General features: G+C 50.3%; 1 long non-coding RNA gene across 1 annotated transcript; it reads left to right on the top strand.

Annotated features, from left to right (window-relative positions):
• Positions 1–17,812: 17,812 nt before the first annotated feature.
• On the top strand, positions 17,813–23,927 carry LOC310829130. Its single transcript, XR_014557175.1, has 3 exons — positions 17,813–17,941; positions 21,962–22,026; positions 23,878–23,927. It is a non-coding gene; the product is annotated as an uncharacterized lncRNA (long non-coding RNA).

Below are 23,927 nucleotides of genomic sequence, written 5' to 3'. Positions count from 1 at the left end.
CTACTGTCCTGGAGAGAGGGAGATTGGGAAAGTCGGGTGGTGGCAAAAGGGGCACAAATAATCCCCACCTTCCTCTTTGTAAACTGGTCAAACGGTATCCTGCCTCCACAATTCTTGCAAGAAGCAGTGGTAAATCCAGAAAGCCATTTTGCATTAATAATAATAATAATAATAATAATAATAATAAACATAACTGCAACTACCCACACATATATCAAAGAGCAAATGTTCCTGTAAGGGCTGCTATTCTGACAGAATCCTAATTCAGGAAGACCCTGGAAAAGAAAAGGCGGGATACAGATCCAGCCCACTCTTTTTTAGGAGGAATTGCACCTGTGACGACAGCATCAGCCTTGTGATTTTCCACTTCCCTGCTCTCCTGGGGCGAGTGGCCAGGGACCCTAGGCGAGCCAAATTCCACACAGTGTATTGGCAAGAGCTCTGGGAACTCCCCTTTCCAGGAGGAAGAGAGGGAAAGACAAGAACAGTTGCATTAGCAACACAACATGGAATCAGAAATGGACCCATATACACACAAGGATGAACCTGCAGCTCTCCACATGTTGGTGGACTCCATCTCCCGTCAGACACCCACCAACGTGTCTGACGGTCAGGGATGATGGGAGTTGTAGTCAAGGACCATTTGGAGCGCGACGGGCTCCTCACACCATTTGGGACTGAAAACTGAGCTCCTGGAAGGTCAAATCCACACAACATGGGTTGTTGCATTTTCTGGAGACGTCAATATTTTGGTCTCCATGGGGTTTGCCATTTCTACAGAGGGACCCCCAAAGGCTTGGCAAGGACCAGTTCACCCAACCATTCTGGCGACAGAGGAATTGCCACCTTTCCCAGAGGAACAAAGATCCTATAAAATGCAAGCTGGCGATCAGTTAATTGTGCATCTGGGGGTGAACCTTTGCCACACAAGTAATGTTTTCAGGAGGTGGCAAACGGTGACTTCATCCCTGGTGGGCAAGCTTTCGGAAAACTAATTTCCCCCACATGGATATCAAGGGGGGAAAGTCAACCTCACCCAAACCTTTCTGACATTTTATGCTAAAATCAGCCGGGAGGCTCTCTAAGCAACTCTATACATGTCTCCTCAGAAGCTGGGTCCAACAGGGCTTCATCCCAGGTGGCCAGGCCAAGGATGGAGGCTTTCGTAGGCCTCAGGAGCGAAGATTCCTTCCGCCCCTCAAAATGGCTGCCAGAACGTTCTCACATTCCCCCTTCACGCCATGCTGGCAATATAGGCGCAGAGGGCGTCTCGGACCCTCTCGGACCTGGCCGCCGGCTTGATGCGGGTGTCTGGTCTCTGGAGAGGTTGCTCAAAAGTGGCGGCCAGCTGCTTGGCCTCGGCCTCCCACGTTTCCTCGTAGGCCTCGCCTTTCTCCTCGCAGATGTTGTGCAGGACGCAGCAGGCCGAGATGAGGCGGGGCAGGTTCTCCACCGCGCAGTCGTTGCGGCCCGTCAGGCACCGCCAACGGCCCTTCAGCCGGCTGAAGGCCTCCTCTAAGGGCTCCTGGCACCGGCTCAAGGTGGCGTTGAAGGACTCCTTGGCGGCGTCCAGGTCTTCTGTGTAGGGCACCATCAGCCATGGGAGGAGAGGGTAGGCTGGTCCGCCCAGGATGACCCTGGGCACAGAGACCCCGTTGATGTCCGTGGGGCCCAGGGCAAAGAGGGTCCCTTCCTGGCCTTTGCTGAACAAGGTGGACTTGTTGAAGATCTTGGCTTCATGCGTCTTCCCTGGCCAGCCGGCGCTTAGGTGGGTGAACTTGCCCTGGTGGTCCACCAGCGCTTGCAAGGCCATGGAATAGTACCCCTTGGAGTTGACGTACTCTGCTGCCTGGTGCGGCGGGCACAGGATGGGCATGTGTGTGGTGCCCACCACGCCGGCGCAGTTGGGGAAGCCCATCTCCTCAAACCCGGCCATGATGGCCGCCAGGCTGCCGCCCACCGTCACCGTGGCGCGCATGAGAACCCTCTGGATGGCGCGGCACACTTCCAGCACCACCGAGCCGGCGGTGGACCGGCCCACGCCAAACTGGTTCCCCACGTCGCGGTAGCAGACAGAGGTGGCCAGTTTCCACAGGGCGATGGCCACCCTCTTCTCCACGCTCAACGGCACCCGCATCCGCGTCTTCTGGCGCTGCAGGGCGGGCGAGAGGCGGGCGCACAGCTCCAGGAAGGTCGCCTTGCGCATGCGGAAGTTCTGCAGCCACTGGCTGTCGTCCCACGTCTGCAGGACTGTGTGGTCCCACCACTCGGTGCTTCGTGGCCGGGCCCAAAAACGCCTTTCCACCGAACGGAGGCGCCCGCCGCGGCGCAACCCGGCGCTGGCGGCTTGCCGGGGCAGCAAGACCTCTTCCTCTCCTCCTTCCTCCTCTTCCTCTTCTTCTTCCTCCTCCTCTGACTCTTCCTCCTCTTCTTCCTCGCCCCCTCGCTGCCCCAGAGAGTGCAGGAACGCCCAGCGGCGCCGGGAGGCGGCTGCGGAAGATGCTTCTCCGCTGGCTCTCAGGTACTCCATCATCAGCGCGCCCGACTGCACCACGCACAAGATGGCGGCTTCTTTCTGGGTGGAATCCATGCTTAAAATTAGGAGAGAGGGAAAGGTGGGTGGGTGAGGGGCGAGGGGCGAAGGGCCAGCTTCCGGGTTGGCAACAAAGACACAGAGATTTCTGGCAAGGACAGAGAGAGGTGCTCAGTCATAAGGAGGAAACCCAGTCCCTCCCTCGGACCTGCGTGAAGGATGCCAAAATCCTCAGTGCCGAAAGGCTCCCCCCAAAATGTAGCTGGGCCCCGGGGAGGAAAAGTAATAATAATAATAATAATAATAATAATAATAATAATAATAATAATAATAATAATTTTTTATTTATACCCCGCCCTCCCCAGTGAAGGCCGGGCTCAGGGCGGCTAACAAGCAATGATAAAAACAAGTTGAATGAATACAACTTAAAAACAAGATTAAAATACAACATTAAAATATTAAAATGCAGCCTCATCACAGGAGGAGAAAGGAAAAAGAAAAAAGAAAGAGGGGGAGGGAATCAAATTGGCTCCAAGCCAAAGGCCAGGCGGAACAACTCTGTCTTACAGGTCCTGCAGAAAGAAATCAGATCTTGCAGGGCCCTGGTCTCATGAGGCAGAGCGTTCCACCATGTCGGGGCCAGTGTTGAAAAGGCCCTGGCTCTGGTTGAGGCTAATCTGAGTTCCTTAGCGCCTGGGACCTCTAGGGTGCTGCTATTTATGGACCTTGAGGCTCTCTGTGGGGCATACCGGGAGATATAATGGAAATAAAAACACGGAAATGCAAAAGAGAGGCCAAAATGTAAGGGATGTCGCTGCGCCCTCCTGTGGGCGGCGGCTGGATGCATAGCTTGTCGATGAAAAAGTCAAACTTCCAGTTGGAAAAACGAGTTTGTTTGCTCGACAGTGTTTTTCCCAGTTAACGATATAAGGAAAAACTGTGCCAGGGGTCAGCAAACTTTTTCAGCAGGGGGCCAGTCCACTGTCCCTCAGACCATGTGGGGGGATGGACTATATTCCGGTGGAGTACAGGATCAGGTTTAAGGTGCTGGTTTTAACCTTCAAAGCCCTATACGGCCTAGGACCCTCGTACCTACGGGACCGCCTCTCCTGGTATGTCCCACAGAGGACCTTACGGTCTTCAAACAAAAACACCTTGGAGGTCCCAGGCCACAGAGAGGTTAGGCTGGCCTCAACTAGAGCCAGGGCTTTTTCGGCTGTGGCCCCGATCTAGTGGAACGCTCTGTCCCAAGAGACTAGGGCCCTGCAGGACTTGACATCTTTCCGCAGGGCCTGCAATATGGAGCTGTTCCACCAGGCCTTTGGCCAGGGCACAGCCTGACTCCCTCCTTTGGCAATCCTCACAGAACTCTAGCCCAATGGTTGCCATTAATCTGATGAGAATTAATTTTATAATGAAATGATTTTAGAATGTTTTATCATTTTACTGTTGTTAGCTGCTCTGAGCCCGGCTTCGGCTGGGGAGGGCGGGATATAAATAAAATTTATTATTATTATATCATACTTTGGAGAGAAAAAAACGAACAAATTCCTATGTCCCCCAAATAATCCAGAGATGCATTTTAAATAAAAGGACACATTTTACTCATGTAAAACACGCTGATTCCCAGACCGTCTGCGGGCCAGATTGAGAAGGCAATTGGGCCGGATCCGGCCCCTGGGCCTTAGTTTGCCTACCCCTGCTCTGTGTGTTCCATCACAGAGCCTCCTTCCTCTGCAGTGTCAGAATTTTGGGGAGAGAGGAGATGGTTCCCGTAATTTAAATCTAAGGGTTCCTGTACAGAGGTTGCTGGACTACAAATCCCATCGTGCCTGGCCGTTCGCCAGGCTCGCTAGGAGCAATGGGAGCCAGAGACTGCAGTATCTGGAGGGCCACAGGCTGACCACCCCAGCTTTACACTGCATGCAGAAAAGATTTCAGAAGAGCAGCTTCTCTCTGTGTGAGTGGCAAGCAGGAGGAGAAGGCTATCGATGGCTACTAGCCAGGGTGGCTACTCTCTGTCTCTACAGTCATGCTTCCCAGTTGCTGGAAACTGGAGGGGAGAGGGCTCTGGCGCTTGGATTCTAATTGTTGGTTTCGCATTGGGCACCTGGTTGGCCACTGCGGGAACAGAACGCTGGACCAGGTGGGTCATTGCCTGGTCCAGCAGAGGTTTCCTTATGAACGGGATGGGAGCCTCATCCTCACCTCTGGTCAACATCAGGATGGCCAAAGGCGGTTCCCTCTCTGCGAGAAGCCAAGTTACAGGGAACCAGGCAGAGGGCCTTCTCGGTGGTGGCACCCGCCCTGTGGAACGCCCTCCCACCAGATGTCAAAGAGAACAACAACTCCCAGACTTTTAGAAGACATCTGAAGGCAGCCCTCTTTAGGGAAGCTTTTAATGTTTGATTCATTAGGTAAAGGTAAAGCGACCCCTGACCATTAGGTCCAGTTGTGACCGATTCTGGTGTTGTGGAACTCATCCCTATTGGCCAAGGGAGCCGGCGTACAGCTTCCGGGTCATGTGGCCAGCATGACTAAGCCGCTTCTGGAGAACCAGAGCAGCGCACGGAGACGCCATTTACCTTCCCGCTGGCGTGGTACCTATTTATCTACTTGCACTTTGACGTGCTTTCGAACTGCTAGGTTGGCAGGAGCAGGGACCGAGCAACGGGAGCTCACCCCGTGGCGGGGATTTGAACCACCGACCTTCTGACTGGCAAGTCCTAGGCTCTGTGGTTTAACCCACAGCACCACCCGCGTCCCACAAAAGTCATGTTGCATTGGCCGGGAATCGAACCCGGGCCTCCCGCGTGGCAGGCGAGAATTCTACCACTGAACCACCAATGCGTCCTTGTTTGATGCATTACAGTATTTTAATATTTTGTTGGAAGCTGCCCAGAGTGTCTGGGGAAGCCCAGCCAGATGGGCAGGTATAAATAATAAATAATTGTTATTATTATTATTATTATTACCCTAACAGAGGGGTGGGGAACCTCTAGCTCTCCAGCTCCTGTTGGCTGGGCATATGGGAGTTGTTGTCCAACATTATCTAGAGCAGGCATCCCCAACCTTCGGCCCTCCAGATGTTTTGGACTACAATTCCCATCATCCTTGACCACTGGTCCTGTTAGCTGGGGATCATGGGAGTTGTAGGCCAAAACAACTGGAGAGTCGCAGGTTGGGGATGCCTGATCTAGAGGCCCCCCATTGCTATCCAACACGGTTCTTTCTTGAATGGATAGGTTCCTTAAGATCTGATTGGTTTCCCCATTTGGAATGCTGTCATCCCCACGTCATTGTCTAATAACCTCCCTCCTCTAGTTTCCCCTCACCATCCTGTAGGTAGATACACACACAGTAAAATTCACCTATATGAGCAATCTAGAGATCTTTGTTCCTGTGCAGAACTGTATGGTATTGGCACTGACTCTTTGCTCGTGACAAACTTGCAGTCTGGACTCAGACACTAAGGCAATTGCTCCTGGCCACTGGTAAATTATCTTACACAACATGTAAGCCCCTTGGAAATTCCAACATTCTAGGATGGTGGTTACCAAACTTTATAGACCTCCTGAAAATTAGTTGAGGGTCTGGGTGGGACCACTTAATATTTTTCCTGTCTGTTGTGGAAAGTGTAATGCACGTTGCTGGTGTGCTGTAGGATTTTTAATTGCATTTTTAATGTAGTCTGCATTAAAGGATTGTATTTATTTTTAATTCCATTTTTAATGCTTCTCTCATTTCTTACAGCATATTTTATTGCACCAGAAATTAGGATGCAATAAAATACCATATGAGAAATAAGCAATAAAAATGGAATTAAAAATAAATGCAATCATTTAATGCGGACACGCCGTGGACCATTGGAACGAAGCTTGTGGACCACTGGTGGCCTACAGACCATTTTGGGAACCCATGTTCTGTTCTTTGTATATACTGTGTCATCCTGGCAACACTGCAGGGGACGGACACTCTCCTCTTGGCCCTGGTCTCCACCTGCAATGCAGACAGTGCGGAATTTATATATACACTAAACAAGCTATAGCTTAGGGCCCCAAGAGAGTGCCCCCAAAAAATTGAAGAATAAAACCTGGATGTACATTTCCAAGATAAAAAACAAAAAAATTAAAACCTACATACAGCAAGAGTGTTTTGTGTTGTGTTGGTGTTGTACCTATTAGGTCCATAAATTACTATATAGCATATATTCCAACACAAAAAACAGTGACAATTTGTTGCTGGCAAAGGACAGCTGGACATCTAAAGGGCCCCATTATCTTCAGTAGCTGAGGGCCTCATCAAACCTAAATCTGGCCCTGAGTGCATGCTGATCTTCCTTACAGGGGTGTTGTGAAGGGCCTTGGAGACTGCAAAGCGCGATATTTACAGATACTGTTTGCAGCTGTCCTACTTATAATCAATATTATTATCACCCTCCTATAATAATTGCAATGACTTTTTTGGGGCAACACGGTTTAAAAAACAAAACAAAACAAAACCTGGTTCTACTACGCCCCTTCTTTCTCTCCCCTCGCCTCCCCTTTCCATCTCCCTCCCTCCCGCAAATTTTCAGTAATGGTTACAAAGCATTTGAACAAACCTGTTTTTTGGTTTTCCCCCTGCTGTCGCTGAGTCGATCGGCTTGCAAGCGGGGCTGATGATTTGGGGGCACAGAAGGGGCGGGGAGATAAGAGGCAGCGGAAATGGAGGAGGGAAGCTGAACTATTTGGGGTTGGGGAGGGGAAAATTAAAAAGCGCCGGCAACTAGAGGGTTAACACGAGCCTTTACAATAACAACAGAATGAAGCATAAAGGAAAGGCGTGGGAGTAGAGGGAGCGCAAAGGGTTGGAACGTTCAGTTTCCCTCCGGGCCAATCAGCTTCGCCAGCCCCGCGCGAGTCTTTTCTTTTGTTCTCTGAATGGGGCCTTGCTACAAAATGAGTGCGAGGAAGGAGCCGGAAATGCAAAGCAGGAGCCGAACGGCGCGACGCCATTGGCCGGCGGAGTCCCCGCCTTCCCTCTCCGACGAGCAGAGAACGAATAGCGTTCGACTGTCCCGCAAGCCGAGGTTCCATGGTGTAATGGTTAGCACTCTGGACTCTGAATCCAGCGATCCGAGTTCAAATCTCGGTGGGACCTTTCCCTTTTTCTTCCGTCGTTTCATATTAATCCCCTGCCTGTAAGTTGCAAAGGAAACATTTAAGAGGGTTTTTAAAAAAGAAGGTAAGGAGAGCCTGGATGGACCAGCAAACTGAAGGTCCTTCTAATCCACGAAACTGTAGAATGATGGGTTGATTTTTGTTACAATTCCTCTCTTGAACCGCAAAGGGCACTTATAATGGATCACAAACAGGTCAAACCAACCTTGTTGGTGTTGTTTAGTCGTCTAGTTGTGTCTGCCTCTTCGTGACCCCCTGGACCAGAGCACACCAGGCCCTCCTGTCTTCCACTGCCTCCCGCAGTTTGGTCAAACTCATGCTGGTCCCTTTGAGAACACTGTCCCACCATCTCGTCCTCTGTCGTCCCCTTCTCCTTGGGCCCTACATCTTTCCCAGCATCTGGGTCTTTTCCAGGGAGTCTTCTCTTCTCTTCTCAGGAGGTGGCCAAAGTCTTGGAGCCTCAGCTTCAGGATCTGTCCTTCCAGTGAGCGCTCAGGGCTGATTTCCTTCAGAATGGAGAGGTTGGATCTTCTTGCAGTCCATGGGACTCTCAAGAGTCTCCTCCAGCCAGTGGCGTAGCATGGGCTGTCAGCACCCTGGGCAAGGCAAGTAATTTGTGCCCCCTAACCCATGGATTTTAGCACTCGAGTGCGAGCGCGCCCCCCAGATGTTGCGCCCAGTGCACCCCTGCACCCCCCACGCTATGCCACTGCCTCCAGCACCAGAATTCAAAAGCATCAATTTTTCGGCGATCAGCCTTCTTTAGGGTCCAGCTCTCACTTCCATACATCACTACTGGGAAAACCATTTCTTTAACTATACGGACCTTTGTCGGCAAGGTGATGTCTCTTCTTTTTAAGATGCTGTCTAGGTTTGTCATTGCTTTCCTCCCAAGAAGCAGGCGTCTTTTAATTTCGTGGCTGCTGTCACCATCTGCAGTGATCATGGAGCCCAAAGAAGTAAAACCTCTCACTGCCTCCATTTCTTCCCCTTCTATTTGCCAGGAGGTGATGGGCCCAGTGGCCATGATCTTCATTTTTTGATCTTGAGCTTCAGACCATATTTTGCACTCTCCTCTTTCACCCTCATTAAAAGGTTCTTTAATTCCTCCTCACTTTCTGCCATCAAGGTTGTGTCATCTGCATATCTGAGCCTTTCCAATCTTTTGGACTCCCAGCAGCAGCAGCGAGTGCAGGTGGGGTGGAAGGGGAATGGGGGCTGATGGGAGGTTGGAGATAAATTAAATAAATAACGATTGCTGGTGCCCGTTTTGGTTATGCATTTCTTTATTGATTTATAGTGCACATACTTCTCCCCTTTCTCAATGAATTCCCCCATCCAACGACCCTGTGAGGTAGTTTAGGCTGAGAGGCAGCGACTGGACAGTGTCACCCAGTGAGCTTCATGGCATAACTGTCAACTGTCCCTTATTTGGCGGGAAAGTCCCTCATCCCAGTGCCGTGTCCCGCTGATGTCCCTTTTTGATGATGTCCCTTAAATTTCCTGGGTTTCAAAGGAAGCAGCTTCCCTCCCTCCCTCCCTCCCTCCCTCCCTCCCTCCCTCCCTCCCTCCTTCCCTCCCTGCCAGCCAGGGAGGAGGGAGGCTCCAACTGTGTTGCTTGGCTGCGTTGCTCACCCAATAAGGAGTCTAAGAACGACTGGGGGGTGGAGCTTGCATGCCTTTTGCCAATCAAATCGGCCGCGTTGCCTGGGGACTCGCCTTTGCTCAGCGCTTCCCAGCGGAGAGGTGACGGTGGTTTTCCTTGCTGCATCCCCTTTGCTGTGGGAACCACCGCTTGAGGCTTCGTTTGGCTGCTGGCTGGGCTTTCTGCCTTTGGCTTGGAGGGGCTCAGAAGTTAAACATACCTGTGCTCTGAAAATCCCTTATTTTGGCTGCTGATCCCTTATTTTTGAGGCTGCTGGTCCCTTATTTTTGAGGCTGCTGGTCCCTTATTTTCAAATCTGTAAGTTGGCAGCTATGCTTCATGGCCGAGTACTCAAATTCTGGTCTCCCAGGGCCTGTAGTTGGATGCTCTAACCACTACACCACACTGTCTCTAGTGGGGTGCAATGGGAGGATACCAACACTAGGTGGAGCCAGAGCCAATGACAAGACCAACCAGGGCCAATGGCAGGCAGAGCCAACCGTCTGCTATTTTTGTCCCGGCATCCTCATCCCTTGTTGAGTTATGCAAGGGCAGCATCATTGAGCCTAAGGAGGAGGGAACAGGCAGGCAGGGCAATGCCATCAGTGGTGTCTCTGAAAATATTTACACATCAATTGGGAAGTCAGGAGAACTAATGCCAGTGTACTGGAAGTAGCAAAGATCACCAGTGCCGAAGCGATGATTCTTCAACATCAACTTCGCTGGACTGGTCATGTTGTGCAGATGCCTGATGATCGTCTTCCAAAGCAACTACTCTATTCTGAACTTAGAAATGGAAAGCGTAATGCTGGTGGTCAACAAAAGAGGTTTAAAGACTCTCTCAAGGCAAATCTAAAAAAATGTAGTATAAACACAGACAACTGGGAAACACTGGCCTGCGAGCGCTCCAGTTGGAGAACAGCCTTTCCCAAAGGTGTCCTGGGCTTTGAAGACACCTGAACTCAGGATGCAAGGGAGAAACGTGCTAAGAGGAAGGCACGCTTGGCAAATCCACACCGTGATCAACTCCTGCCAGGAAACCAATGTCCCCACTGTGGAAGGACGTGTGGGTCCAGATTTGGCCTCCACAGTCACTTATGGACTCATTGTTAAAACCGTGTTTATGGAAGACAATCTTATTTGGCCTAACATTTGTTTAAAAACCTGAAGCATTTTTGTTAGGGATTGCAGGAAAAGACCTGCCAAGGAAACTGAAAAATATCTTTATGTATGTGACAACGGCGGCAAGAGTTTTAATAGCACAAGGACGGAAGAACGAGGAAACCCCGACTAAAGAACTATGGCAAGAGAAATTGATGGACTACGCAGAATTGGCAAAATTGACACATCAACTACATGACAAGGATAACTGTGACTTTAAAGATGAATGGGAACCCTTTACAAAGTATTTTTTTAAAAAAACAAAATGAACTGGACTCCTTGGCAGGTTTTGAATAAACATTCACAAATGATAATATTCATATAGATAAATTAAGGATCTGTACAGTTTTGTAACAGGCAGAAAATAACATATGTTGACAAACCAGAGAGAGGAGCTGACGGAAGTCGGGGGGGGGGAGGGGAGGGTGGGTCATGTTTTTGGGGAGGGGGGGGAGGAAAAAATAGGGGCGGAATTTAAGGATGATATGTTTTTTTATAAAATGTGAAATTGAAATTACTAACAAAAAAGAAGACAATCTTACTTAGGTATGAGTGATTGTCAAAGAAGAAGAAGTTGGACGCTCTAACCCAGGCTTCCTCAGCCTTGGCCCTTCAGATGTTTTTGGCCTACAGCTCCCATGATCCCTAGCTAGCAGGACCAGTGGTCAGGGATGATGGGAATTGTAGTCTCAAAACATCTGGAGGGCCGAGGTTGACGAACCCTGCTCTAACCACTACACCACACTGTCTCTTGTGGGGTGCAAAGGCAGGAGACCAACACTGGGTGGAGCCAGAGCCAAGGACAAGACCAACCACATCCGGCAGAGCCAACTGACTGCTAGTTTTGTCCCGCATCCTCATCCCTTCTTGAGTTATGGAAGAGCGGCATCATTGAGGCTGTATTACTTTTATTGTTGTTGGCTGCTCTGAGCCCGGCTTCGGCCGGGGAGGGCGGGATGTAAATAAAAAATTATTATTATTTATTAAGGAGGAGGGAGCAGGCAGGTAAGCGATCTTTGGGGTGCATATAGGTAAGGTTAGGCAGGCGGTTTAACCTGTTCTTAACCTGAAGCACCACTTTAGCTAATGGGGCCTCCTGCTGCCACCGCGCAGCCGGAGCATGATTTCTGTTCTCATCCTGAAGCAAAGTAGAGACATCACCATGCCGACAAAAGTCCCTATAGTTAAAGCTATGGTTTTCCCAGTAGTGATGTATGGAAGTGAGAGCTGGACCATAAAGAAGGCTGATCGCCGAAGAATTGATGCTTTTGAATTATGGTGTTGGAGGAGACTCTTGAGAGTCCCATGGACTGCAAGAAGATCCAACCTCTCCATTCTGAAGGAAATCAGCCCTGAGTGCTCACTGGAAGGACAGATCGTGAAGCTGAGGCTCCAAGACTTTGGCCACCTCATGAGAAGAGAAGACTCCCTGGAAAAGACCCTGATGTTGGGAAAGATGGAGGGCACAAGGAGAAGGGGGCAACAGAGGACGAGATGGTGGGACAGTGTTCTCAAAGCTACCACCATGAGTTTGACCAAACTGCGGGAGGCAGTGGAAGACAGGAGTGCCTGGAACAGGTGAGGCTGCAGGTCCCTTATTTTGGCTGCTGGTCCCTTATTTTCAAGGCTGCTGGTCCCTTATTTTCAAATCTGTAAGTTGACAACTATGGATCATGGCCACTGGTCCCATCACCTCCTGGCAAATAGAAGAAATGGAGGCAGTGAGAGATTTTACTTTCTTGGGCTCCATGATCACTGCAGATGGTGACAGCAGTCACGAAATTAAAAGACGCCTGCTTCTTGGGAGAAAAGCAATGACAAACCTAGACAGCATCTTAAAAAGCAGAGACATCACCATGCCAACAAAGGTCCGTATAGTAAAAGCTCTGGTTTTCCCAGTAGTGATGTATGGAAGTGAGAGCTGGACCATAAAGAAGGCTGATCGCTGAAGAATGGATGCTTTTGAATTCTGGTGCTGGAGGAGACTCTTGAGAGTCCCATGGACTGCAAGAAGATCAAACCTCTCCATTCTGAAGGAAATCAGCCCTGAGTGTTCACTGGAAGGACAGATCCTGAAGCTGAGGCTCCAAGACTTTGGCCATGTCATGAGAAGAGAAGACTCCCTGGAAAAGACCCTGATGTTGGGAAAGATGGAGGGCACAAGGAGAAGGGGACGACAGAGGACGAGATGGTGGGACAGTGTTCTCAAAGGGACCAGCATGAGTTTGACCAAACTGCGGGAGGCAGTGGAAGACAGGAGTGCCTGGCGTGCTCTGGTCCAGGGGGTAACGAAGAGTCGGACATGACTAAATGACTAAACAACAAGGCAGGCAGCTGGGGGCAGGCTGAGGCTCGTGGGGCAGAAGCCCCATTCTCCCCATTGGGGAAGTCTCCAACACCTTACAAGTTCACTAGGCAAGGAGGAAGAAGGAGAGAGGTATTGGGGTGAGGGGACAAGAGAAGGAAGTGGCGGAGGAAGGAAAAAGCTTCAGTGTCACTCTCTGTTCTACCTCACAGGGTTGTTGTGGCGATTAAATGAAGAAGGGCATCAAAATAAAACAGACCACTCTGCAGGAACTGGTACATTTAGGCGACTGCGTTTCCAGGAGGAAAATTAGGTGAGAGATCCAGTCACAGCAGGTCTCTCAGAGACACTTGATCACCATGAGAAAGTGCAAGGGAGGAGTTTCTCCTGGGGGCATGCCAGCTTTTGAAATTTTGGTGGAATTCAATAAATAAACTGGAACGGATTTAAGGTGCGATCGAGATAAGGAGAAGCCTGTTTAGCAAGGGACAGATATGTGCAAACGCAAGAAGCTGTGGTTTAAGTGTTCTCTCGGCAGGAGATTAAGATGCTGAGGCGATTGCTAAGCAAAGTGGGGTTCAAGCTGGGACTTGAAGGAAGGAGGAATCGATGGTGGCCTGTGAGGGCTGGATTTAGGTTTGATGAGACCCTAAGCTACTGAAGGTAATGGGGCCCTTTATATGTCCAGCTGTCCTTTGTCAACAACAAATTGTTGCTGTTTTTGGGGTTGAATATATGCTATACAGTGGTACCTTGGGTTACATATGCTTCAGGTTACAGACGCTTCAGGTTACAGACTCCGCTAACCCAGAAATATTACCTCGGGTTAAGAACTTTGTTTCAGGATGAGAACAGAAATCGTGCAGCGGCGGCGCAGTGGCAGCAGGAGGCCCCATTAGCTAAAGTGGTGCTTCAGGTTAAGAAGTTTCAGGTTAAGAACAGACCTCTGGTACCTCAGGTTAAGTACTTAATTCATTCCAATTAAGTACTTAACCTGAGGTACCACTGTATGGTCCTTTATGGACCTAGTAGGTATCTAAAGCCATTTGCCCATGTTGCCAGTCCATGCAGGATGTAGGCACCCTATATATAAAAAAGATAAAGGACCCCTGACAGTTAAGTCCAGTCGCGAACAACTCTGGGGTTGCGGCGCTTCTCTCGCTTTACTGGCCGAGGGAGCCGGTGTTTGTCCACAGACAGTTTTTCCGGGTCATATGGCCAGCATGACTAAGCCACTTCTGGCGAAACCAGAGCAATGCACGGAAACACCGTTTACCTTCCCGCCAGAGTGGTACCTATTTATCTACTTGCACTTTGACGTGCTTTCAAACTTCTAGGTTGGCAGGAGCAGGGACCGAGCAACAGGAGCTCACCCCGTCACAGGGATTCGAACCGTCGACCTTCCGATCGGCAAGCCCTTGGCTCAGTGGTTTAGACCACAGCACCACCCATGTAGGCACCCTATATATAGAAAGGGGCAAACCAGTGATATTTTAGGGAGCAGGCTAGCAGGCGGGGCCCATGACTTATATCATAGGAGCCTACAGAACACACACGCTTGCTGTATGTAGGTTTTATTTTATTTCATCTTATATTTTGAAAATGTACATCCAGTTTTTCCCCCCTTTGAATTTTTTGGGGGCCCCCCAAGAGAGTGGGACCCTAAGCTATAGCTTGTTTAGCTTATATATGTAAATCCGGCAATGGTGGCCCCCCTTGAGGCAGGGTTGGTGGCAGCGCCTCCATGCCTGGGCAGGCAGCAGCAGCAGCAGAAGAAGAGTTTGGATTTGATATCCCGCCTTTCACTCCCTTTAAGGAGTCTCAAAGCGGCTAACAATCTCCTTTCCCTTCTTCCCCCACAACAAACACTCTGTGAGGTGAGTGGGGCTGAGAGACTTCAGAGAAGTGTGACTGGCCCAAGGTTACCCAGCAGCTGCATGTGGAGGAGCGGAGACGCGAACCCGGTTCCCCAGATTACGAGACTACCGCTCTTAACCACCACACCACACTGGTTCACTACACCCTGGTGAATCCCACTTCTGACCCCTGCCCTGCCCCACTCCTTAATCCCCCACCCAACTCTGTGGCCTGGTACTTTGAGCAGCTCCTGTATAATTTCGGTTGACATCCGTCTCATCTCGGGAGAAAATGGAGCCATGCACCTTTGGGGGTGAAGTCAAACTGTCGGAAGGTTGCAGCGCCCGCTGTGGCCGTAGACCTCAAATGGCTAATTGCATATAAATGATGATAATGTACCCATAGCATGTCTGAAGACATGTAAAAATAAAAGGGGGGAAGCCAGCACAATACAGTGGTACCTCGACTTACAGACGCTTCAGGTTACATACACTTCAGGTTACAGACTCTGCTAACCCAGAAATAGTGCTTCAGGTTAAGAACTTTGCTTCAGGATGAGAACAGAAATCGTGCTCTGGCGGCACAGCGGCAGCAGGAGGCCCCATTAGCTAAAGTGGTGCTTCAGGTTAAGAACAGGTTCAGGTTAAGAACAGACCTCCGGAACGAATTAAGCACTTAACCCGAGGTACCACTGTACAAAAAAATGTTCTTGATTCTCTTCAGTGGAGTTCTATGAACATCTGGACTTCCAGTTTGGGTTCGACTTTGCCAGCCTCCTTCTGTGTCATGTTCCTCTTGCACGTTCCGGTATTTCCAAATTAACACCTTTGTTTCCATTTCACAATATTCTTGGGAAACCCAAGGTAGCTGGATTCTATTGTCTTCTCCTCCCAAACAAACAAGAGCTTATAGTCGGCGGTGAATGCGTCCCATCCACCCTATTCATTTTAATGACAACAATTTTCCCCCAAAGGAAAAAAAATTGTCATCTGCAAATCCGCCAGAACAATTCGCAGGATGCTTATTTCTCCTGCTTTCTCCCCCTGACAGTGCTAACTATTCATATTGAAAGGAATGATAAAAAAGCAGTGATTTTTCAAACCACTGGCGTTCAAATATAGGAACATAGTATAAGAGCTCACAGGATCAGGCCAATGGCCCACCTAGTCTAGCATTCTGTTCTCACAGTGGCCAACTAGATGTCTGTGGGGAAACCTGCAGACAGGATTCAAACTCAAGACCCCCCCTCTCCTCCTCTAGTTTCCCAGCAACTGATACTCAAAAGCTTTGCTGCCTCCAACTCTAGAGGCAGAGCTGGAGCTATGGGCATAGCTGTCAACGTTTCCCTTTTTTAAAGGGAAATGCGCCTTATTCTGAATAGGATTCCTCGCAACAAAATGGAAAAGTTCCCAGCTATGGCTATGGGATCTGAAGATCATATGTGTTAAAAGGGAACAGACAGTGTAGTTTCCCCCCACGAATTACGCAGCAATAGCACCTGAGGCTAATGGACCCCTTAGCCATTATGGTCAGTTTTGCAACAGATGACGATGAAATAATTAGTAATATTTGTTTCAACCGTCAGGGAGATAGCGGAGCAGAGAGCCTGCGAGCAAACCTCTGGGTTGCGTGGCGAGTTCGCCCCCCCCCCAAGGAAATAATGACACAGGACACAATTATTAAGGTTAATGGGCTAAATAAGGCCACAACTTTATTGGTTACAGGTGATGAGCGGTATTGGCTTAGGCATTGGTCCTAACCGACCATTTCCAACTTCAGCCCGTCCGCTTGAAGTCCGGGAAGGGTTAACCACCAGTAGGGGGAGTCCTGCTAATGCACATCAACTAGGAATTCCCCGGGGGTCACCGATAGGGGGCGTGCCTTAGGCCCTCACCTCCATAGGCTTCAGACAGGGCCACGCCCCCGGAATCCTTTATCGGGCTACCCTTCAATATGTGGGGCAGGTGATGGCATTACCTCCCCTCTTCCAACTACAGAATTATACCAATGCCTAACCGCCGATACCCAGAAAGTTGTGACGATTTGCTACGAGGCAGGCGAAAACCAAGTAAAGGTAAAGGGACCCCTGACCATTAGGTCCAGTCGCAGACGACTCTGGGGTTGCGGCGCTCATCTCTCTTTATTGGCCGAGGGAGCCGGCGTACAGCTTCAGGGTCATGTGGCCAGCATGACTAAGCCGCTTGTGGCGAACCAGAGCAGCGCATAGAAACGCCGTTTACCTTCCCGCTGGAGTGGTACCTATTTATCTACTTGCACTTTGACGTGCTTTCGAACTGCTAGGTTGGCAGGAGCAGGGACCGAGCAACGGGAATTCACCCTGTCGCGGGGATTCAAACCGCCGATCTTCTGATCAGCAAGTCCTAGGCTCTGTGGTTTAACCCACAGCGCCACCCATGTCCCGAAAACCAAGTGGCCGGTGCCCGGCTGCGTCCTGCTTTAAATAAGGCAGGCCACACCCCCAGAGCTGGCCGATTGGCTGGCCAGGAGGTGACGCGGCCTGGGTTCCGGCCGCCCCGGGCGTGGTGGGGCCGCGAAGCCCGCAACCCCCCCTACTCCATAGGGCGCAAGTGGCTTTTCTTGACCCAAAATGCAGCGCCAAGAACTGAGGAGATTTCACCCCTCCCATATCCAAGAATCTGCTGATGTTCTCTGCTGATTCTCCAGAGAGGAGGGGGCAGTTTCTGCTCTCTACTTATTCCGCTCCAGCCTCACATCAAAGAGAGAGAGAGACTGAGTGTTAGAGAGAGATCGTGTGTATAGATAAGGTTGCTGCTAAGAGCAGCTGCAGACACTCAGTGCAGTTCAGCATTTTTCGTTTAGACCTCATTTAGCATTATAGTTGTAGATAGAATAAAGAAGATATTCTACAGAGCTGCTCTCCGAGTCGTTTATGCTCTGCTAGACTCTGCTGTGTGACGACTGTCTTCTTGTGGAAGTGAATCTGGTGCTCAAAACTCTAAGCTGTGAGTCCACAGCACTTTGACCTGTTCCTGTGCAGAAGGTTGTCTCTGGAAGTGCTACCCAGCTCGCCTGGCCCAGTCGGGGCTGAAGTGGATGAGTCCAGTTGGTGGCACTGGCTCAAGGGCGATGCTGACAAGGACAGCAGAGAAGTCAAGGTGATCTGCTGGAGACCTCAGCACAGCTGGTGCACCTTCCAGATGTTTTGGGTATGACTCGCATCCAGTTCCAGCATCTGGAGGGCAGCAGGTTGCTGTTTTTCTGCTGCGTCACGCTTTTGTTCTCCATCTGCTGGGCCGGTGAGTCACGCAGCTTGGGCAGCTGGAGTGTGAAGAAACGCCCGGAGGCAGCCGCATTTCACGTGTCCCTGGGTGGGGAAGGAATTGAGCAAGAGGAGGCCTCCGTGGCCCCAGGGTTGCGTCGGATGGGATCCGAACTAATTTGGTGCAACCAGGCAACGTGCCTTTTTCCGAGCCGAACACCCGCAGGTTAAAGGCCGCAAACTGAACGACCTCCTTCACCTGGGAATGTCTTGTGCCGAATCTGCTCCCCTTTGCACCAGCTTCGGAAACGTAGGAGTTGAATAGGATCCAAAATCATAGCTGTCAACTGTCCCTTATTTGGCGGGAAAGTCCCTTATCCCAGCGCTGTGTCCCCCTGCTGTCCCTTATTGATGATGTCCCTTAAATTTCCCGGGTTTCAAAGGATGCAGCTCCTCTCCCTCCCTCCCTGCCGGCCAGGGAGGAGGGAGGCTCCAACTGTGTTGCTTGGCTGCGTTGCTCACCCAATAAGGAGTCTGAGAACGTCTGGGGGGTGGAGCTTGCATGCCTTGTGCCAATCAAATCAGCCGCGTTGCCTGGGGACTCACCTTTGCTCAGCGCTTCCCAGCGGAGAGGTGACGGTGGTTTTCCTTGCTGCATCCCCTTTGCCGGGTTGCTGCGCTGTGGGAACCACCGCTTGAGGCTTCGTTTGGTTGCTGGCTGGGTTTTCTGCCTTTGGCTCGGAGGGGCTCAGAAGTTGAACATACCTGTGCCCGGAAAATCCCTTATTTTGGCTGCTGATCCTTTATTTTCGAGGCTGCTGGTCCCTTATTTTCAAATCTGTAAGTTGACAGCTATGTCCAAAATGCAGCAGTCTGATTGGTCCTAGAACAATAGGATCCAAAATGCAGCAGCCTGATTGGTCCTAGAACAATATGATTCAGAACACAGCAGCCTGATTGGTTCTAGAACAATACAGCAGTATGATTGGTCTGTAGGCGCCACTCCAGGTGGAAGTGAATCCGCAACCTGATTGGCCTACAGGAGAATCCTGGAATTAGCCAATCACGTGCAGCCCATTGTGTAAATAATGTATATAAAGCAGATATTTGGGAAAAACTTTCATTCCTCACTACTATTGGCTGAATAAAGAGCATGAAATCCACACTCTGAGTATATTTCAGTAGGAATCATCCAATATGACGTCCCAAGAAGCTGAAGGTTGGGAGATTTGGGACAGAAGGAAAAAACGCTTCTTCATCCAGCAAATGGTTCAGCTGTGGAACTCGCTGCCACAGGAGGCTGCGATGGCAGTCCTCTGCCTCCACAGACAGGCAGTGACGCTTCTGAAGACCAGTTGCTGGAAACCGCAACTTTACCTTTCTAGTATAGCATGAGAAAGCTTGATTGCAATTTTCTTTCAAGATCAAACCAGTATTATTTTGATCCGTTGTTGGGGGGCGGCCCTAGAAGGCGTGGGGCCCATAGGCTGGTTTCTTCTCTTCCTATTTGGTAATCCGGCATGGTGAACAAGACTAGAGCAGGGAGAGATGTGCCCTGGGGCAGGATCCAAGGGCCAGGTTGAGAGGCCTCATTGGCCACGTTTAGCCCTCTCAACAAAGCTAGGTGGCATAGCTGTCAAGCGTCCCTTATTTGACGGGAAAGTCCCTTATCCCAGCGCCGTGTCCCGCTGCCGTCCCTTACTGATGACGTCCCTTCAATTTCCCGGGTTTCAAAGGAAGCAGCTCCTCTCCCTCCCTCCCTGCCGGCCAGGGAGGTGGGAGGCTCCAACTGTGTTGCTTGGCTGCCCGGCCCACCCCCCTCCAGCCTCCTCTCACCAGCCTCGGCCCCCGGGAGCCCCTCCCTGCCGGGATTGGCGGGAGCCTCAGGCCCTTCCACCGCCATCCTCCTCGCAGCCGCCGAACTGAGCGTCTCTACCTGGGGCTTCCCCTCTGCCCGTCGCCACCATTCCTGCTAGGCCATACCATGGCTGCGCCACCGAAGGACCCGGATGAGATGGGCAGCCTGGCATGGCCTATGAATTGCTGAGGAGCCTTGAGAGGAGAGCGAGGGCAACCATAGAGAAAGCAGTTCAGAGAGAGGAGGAAGAGGAGGAGGCAGAGGCGAGGACAGGTGTTCCAAGGGCTGCAAGGGAAGGACCGCAAACGCTTCTCCCATAGATTTGTAGTGGTAGACTAGCATAGATGGTCTGACCTGTGGGTTTACTTCGGGCACTATTTCCCCCCCCCCTCCTCCCGCCCCGTCAGATGGAACTGAGAGCTGCAGATGGAGCACGAGAGAAAAGATACAGAACTGCAGCAGCATCTTCGTAGCTTGGACTTTTTTTTGCGCAAAAAGTGGTTGCTGCTTGTAGTTATTTAATTGCAGTGTTTCATCGGCTGGTGTCTTGAGCAGCAACCTCTGGAAACGAAGGGCTAAAAACCAGCGCTGCTCTCCAAAATTATCTGGTCCCTTTTAACTTCGTAATTCAGCTGGTTGACTAAAATACCTTATTTTGGCTGCTGGTCTCTTATTTTCAAAACTGTAAATTGACAGCTATGCTAAGTGGACAAGTGATCTGACTCAAGCTGGCTTCTCGCAGGTGGTCAGGCGAGCAGAGGGCAAACAGAGGCGAGCAGCTTTTGCCAACCTGGTCTCACCGGATATTCTGGACTATTTGTGGTTATTTCCTCATGTTGAGAAGACTTTTCAGGCCCTATATCCTCAAGTATAATTATATTTAAGCAGAGTAGTCATAATACCACACTCTCCTCCTGCAGGTCCTTTAGCACAGAGGCAAATCAGTTTGTCTGGTGGCAGAGGGCACAACCGTCCTGGCTAGAGATCATTCACAGCACTCTCCTTCTCCATGAATCTGCCCCATCCTAAATTTAGCAATCCAGGTTGATGGCCATCCTTGGCCCCTGTGGCAATGAGTTCCATACTTGAACTGTGCAAAGAAGTACTTTCTTTTATCCTCCCTTATACCCGAAAGCGCCTGGGCACCACCCCATTCCAATTTGCACAGAAATGAACAGCTGCTAATGTAAATCCATAGGTGCAAATTCAGGGTCGGAGGGGAAACCACCATAGGAGCAAAGCAATAAAAATTATAATTTTTTGTTTGAAGAAAGCAGAGATCTAAGAGCTAGGATCAAAGACCTGAAGCTCATGGGGCACACGACCAGGCCACACAACACAGCACAGCACCACCCCAGTAGCATGGAATTTAAATTCAAAAGAGTTTGCGTACTTCACAAACATGATGATGAGTCATGAGAACATAGCATTAAGGATCAGAAGGTGCGTTAAATTGGATTTCCCAGGGGAACCACACTAGTGAGAAACTCCTGCCATAGTCTTATGCATGCAGCCAAACCAGTGGATCGGGGATAATCCATTATGGGCTTTACCCGATCTGCGCCCACTCGGACGTTTAGATTTACGGAACTGACACCTCTGCAAGCACTGCATAGTGTTTGTTCCACTCTTGCAAGAGATGGGATTTTCAATGTGGCAGCGCTGGACTTTGGAACTCCCCGCTCATTGACACTAGGCCAGCACCTTCACTCTACTCTTAAAATCGTAAGAAGGGACTGCTGGATCCGGCCGGCAGCCCACCTGGTCCAGCATTCTTGTTAGGCTGGCCTCAACCAGAGCCAGGGCTTTTTTGGCTGTGGCCCCGATCTGGTGGAACGCTCTGTCCCAAGAGACTAGGGCCCTGCGGGACTGACATTTTTCCGCAGGGCCTGCAAGGCAGAGCTGTTCCACCAGGCCTTTGGCCAAGGCACAATCTGACCCCCTCCTTTGGTAATCCTCACAGAACTCTAGCCCAATGGTTGCCATGAATTTGATTTTGAACTGATTTTAAAATGAATTGATTTTAGAATGCTGTGTTACTTTTATTGTGGATAGCCGCTCTGAGCCCGGCTTCAGCTGGGGAGGGTGGGATATAAATAAATTATTATTATTATTATTATTATTATTATTATTATTATTATTAGAAACCCGCAAGCGGGATCCAAGTTCAAGAGCCCTCTCTCTTCCTGTGTTTTCCAGCAACAGGCAGTCAGGAGGATTGCAGCCTCCAGCTGAGGAGGCAGAACAGAGCCATCCTGGCTAAGGTAAAGGGTAAAGGGACCCCTGACCATTAGGTCCAGTCGTGCCCGACACTGGGGTTGCGGCATTCATCTCGCTTTACTGGCCGAGGGAGCCGGCGTACAGCTTCCGGGTCATGTGGCCAGCATGACTAAGCCGCTTCTGGTGAAGCAGAGCAGCGCACGGAAATGCCGTTTACCTTCTCGCCAGAGTGGTACCTATTTATCTACTCGCACTGGTGTGCTTTCGAACTGCTAGGTTGGCAGGAGCAGGGACTGAGCAACGGAGTTCACCCCATTGCGGGGATTTGAACCGCTGACCTTCTGATTGGCAAGTCCTAGGCTCTGTGGTTTAGACCACAGCGCCATCCGCATCCCTGATCTTAATACTTTACTGCACTAAATGTTTAAATGCTGATTTGATTGTCCGTGGCTCTTCCTGCCACACTTGCTATCCTCTCCTGCCGCACCAGTGTGACACGCCACAGCCTTTGAGAACCACGGCTTCAACCTATCAGCTAACTTTTGTATCTCTCTGATGTGTAGACTGATATTCTCAGGTTGTGGGTTTAACCGTCCAGGGGTCAGAATAGAAGTGGAATTTTTTAAATATTATTTTTTGCCCTGCCCTTTTGGTGACATTTCAGTGATTTCTTTATAATGTTTCTGGGTCACTTCTAAGCTTGGCGTAATGCAAATATACAGTCACACACATATTGAACATGCATAAATTTGGTGTGGCTGCCTGTATTATGAGGGAGAGACTCTAGGTGCTAGGCTGGCAGGAGCTGGGACTGAGCAACGGGAGCTCACCCCGTCACGGGGATTCGAACCGCCGACCTTCTGATCGGCAAGCCCATGTGGCTCAGTGGTTTAGACCACAGCATCACCTGCCTCCCTTCACTTAAGGTGTAGGCAACCTTTTATCTGCATTCCCTACTTGGCAACTCCCTATAGAGTGGGTGGATCCCATAGGTGCCAACTCCCTGGGTGCCCGAGCGCCCACAGATTTCCCCGTGAAGCGGCTGGGTACCCAGAAATTTCAGTGCCAGGGTCATGCATGCTGCTTGGCTCCCATGAACCCAGGCACCCACAGTCACAGGGCCATGTTGGCACTCCTGATGGGTCCAAACCAGCTGTGAAAGAGACATGGTCCCCAAACTGGCAGTGCCACCCCATTCCCCCTTAACCCAGGGAAGAAATACAATGCTCAGGAATGGATCACTCACAAGGAGTTTTTGAACTCAATCTACAGACCACATGAAATTAGACCACATTTCCACATACAGTAGTACCTCAGGTTAAGTACTTAATTCGTTCCGGAGGTCCGTTCTTAACCTGAAACTGTTCTTAACCTGAAGAACAACTTTAGCTAATGGGGCCTCCTGCTGCTGCCGCGCCGCCGGAGCACGATTTCTGTTCTCATCCTGAAGCAAAGTTCTTAACCTGAAGCACTATTTATGGGTTAGCGGAGTCTGTAACCTGAAGCGTATGTAACCTGAAGCATATGCAGTGGCGTAGTGTGGGTTGTCAGCACCCGGGGCAAGGCAAGTAATTTGCGCCCCCTAACCCGTGGATTTGCGCCCCCTAACTCGTGGATTTGTGACCCCTAACCCTAACCCCCAGATGTTGCGCCTGGTGCGGCCGGCCCCCCCTGCACCCCCCACGCTACGCCACTGAGCATATGTAACTCGAGGTACCACTGTAATGTAGTTTGAGGCAAAGAAATCAGTATTCTAAGAATCTCGGCTTTCTTTAAAAAGCGAAACAAAACCAGCCTCTTGCCCTTACAATGGCACAGCAGGTTTCAAAGTGTGCAACCCACACTTGGAAAAATATTGATCACCAAACAGCTTTATTGTTGTTGCCTCTCACTAGGTCTTGTGGAAGAGGAACAAATTATTTAAACAAGCAAATATAGGCCAGAG

The sequence above is a fragment of the Podarcis gaigeae genome (genome assembly GCF_964106915.1).
Source record: "Podarcis gaigeae genome assembly, chromosome: 13".
NCBI classification, from domain to species: Eukaryota; Metazoa; Chordata; class Lepidosauria; order Squamata; family Lacertidae; genus Podarcis; species Podarcis gaigeae.
The sequence above is the reverse complement of the archived record's forward strand: the minus strand, read 5'-3'. Positions and strand labels throughout refer to the sequence as shown.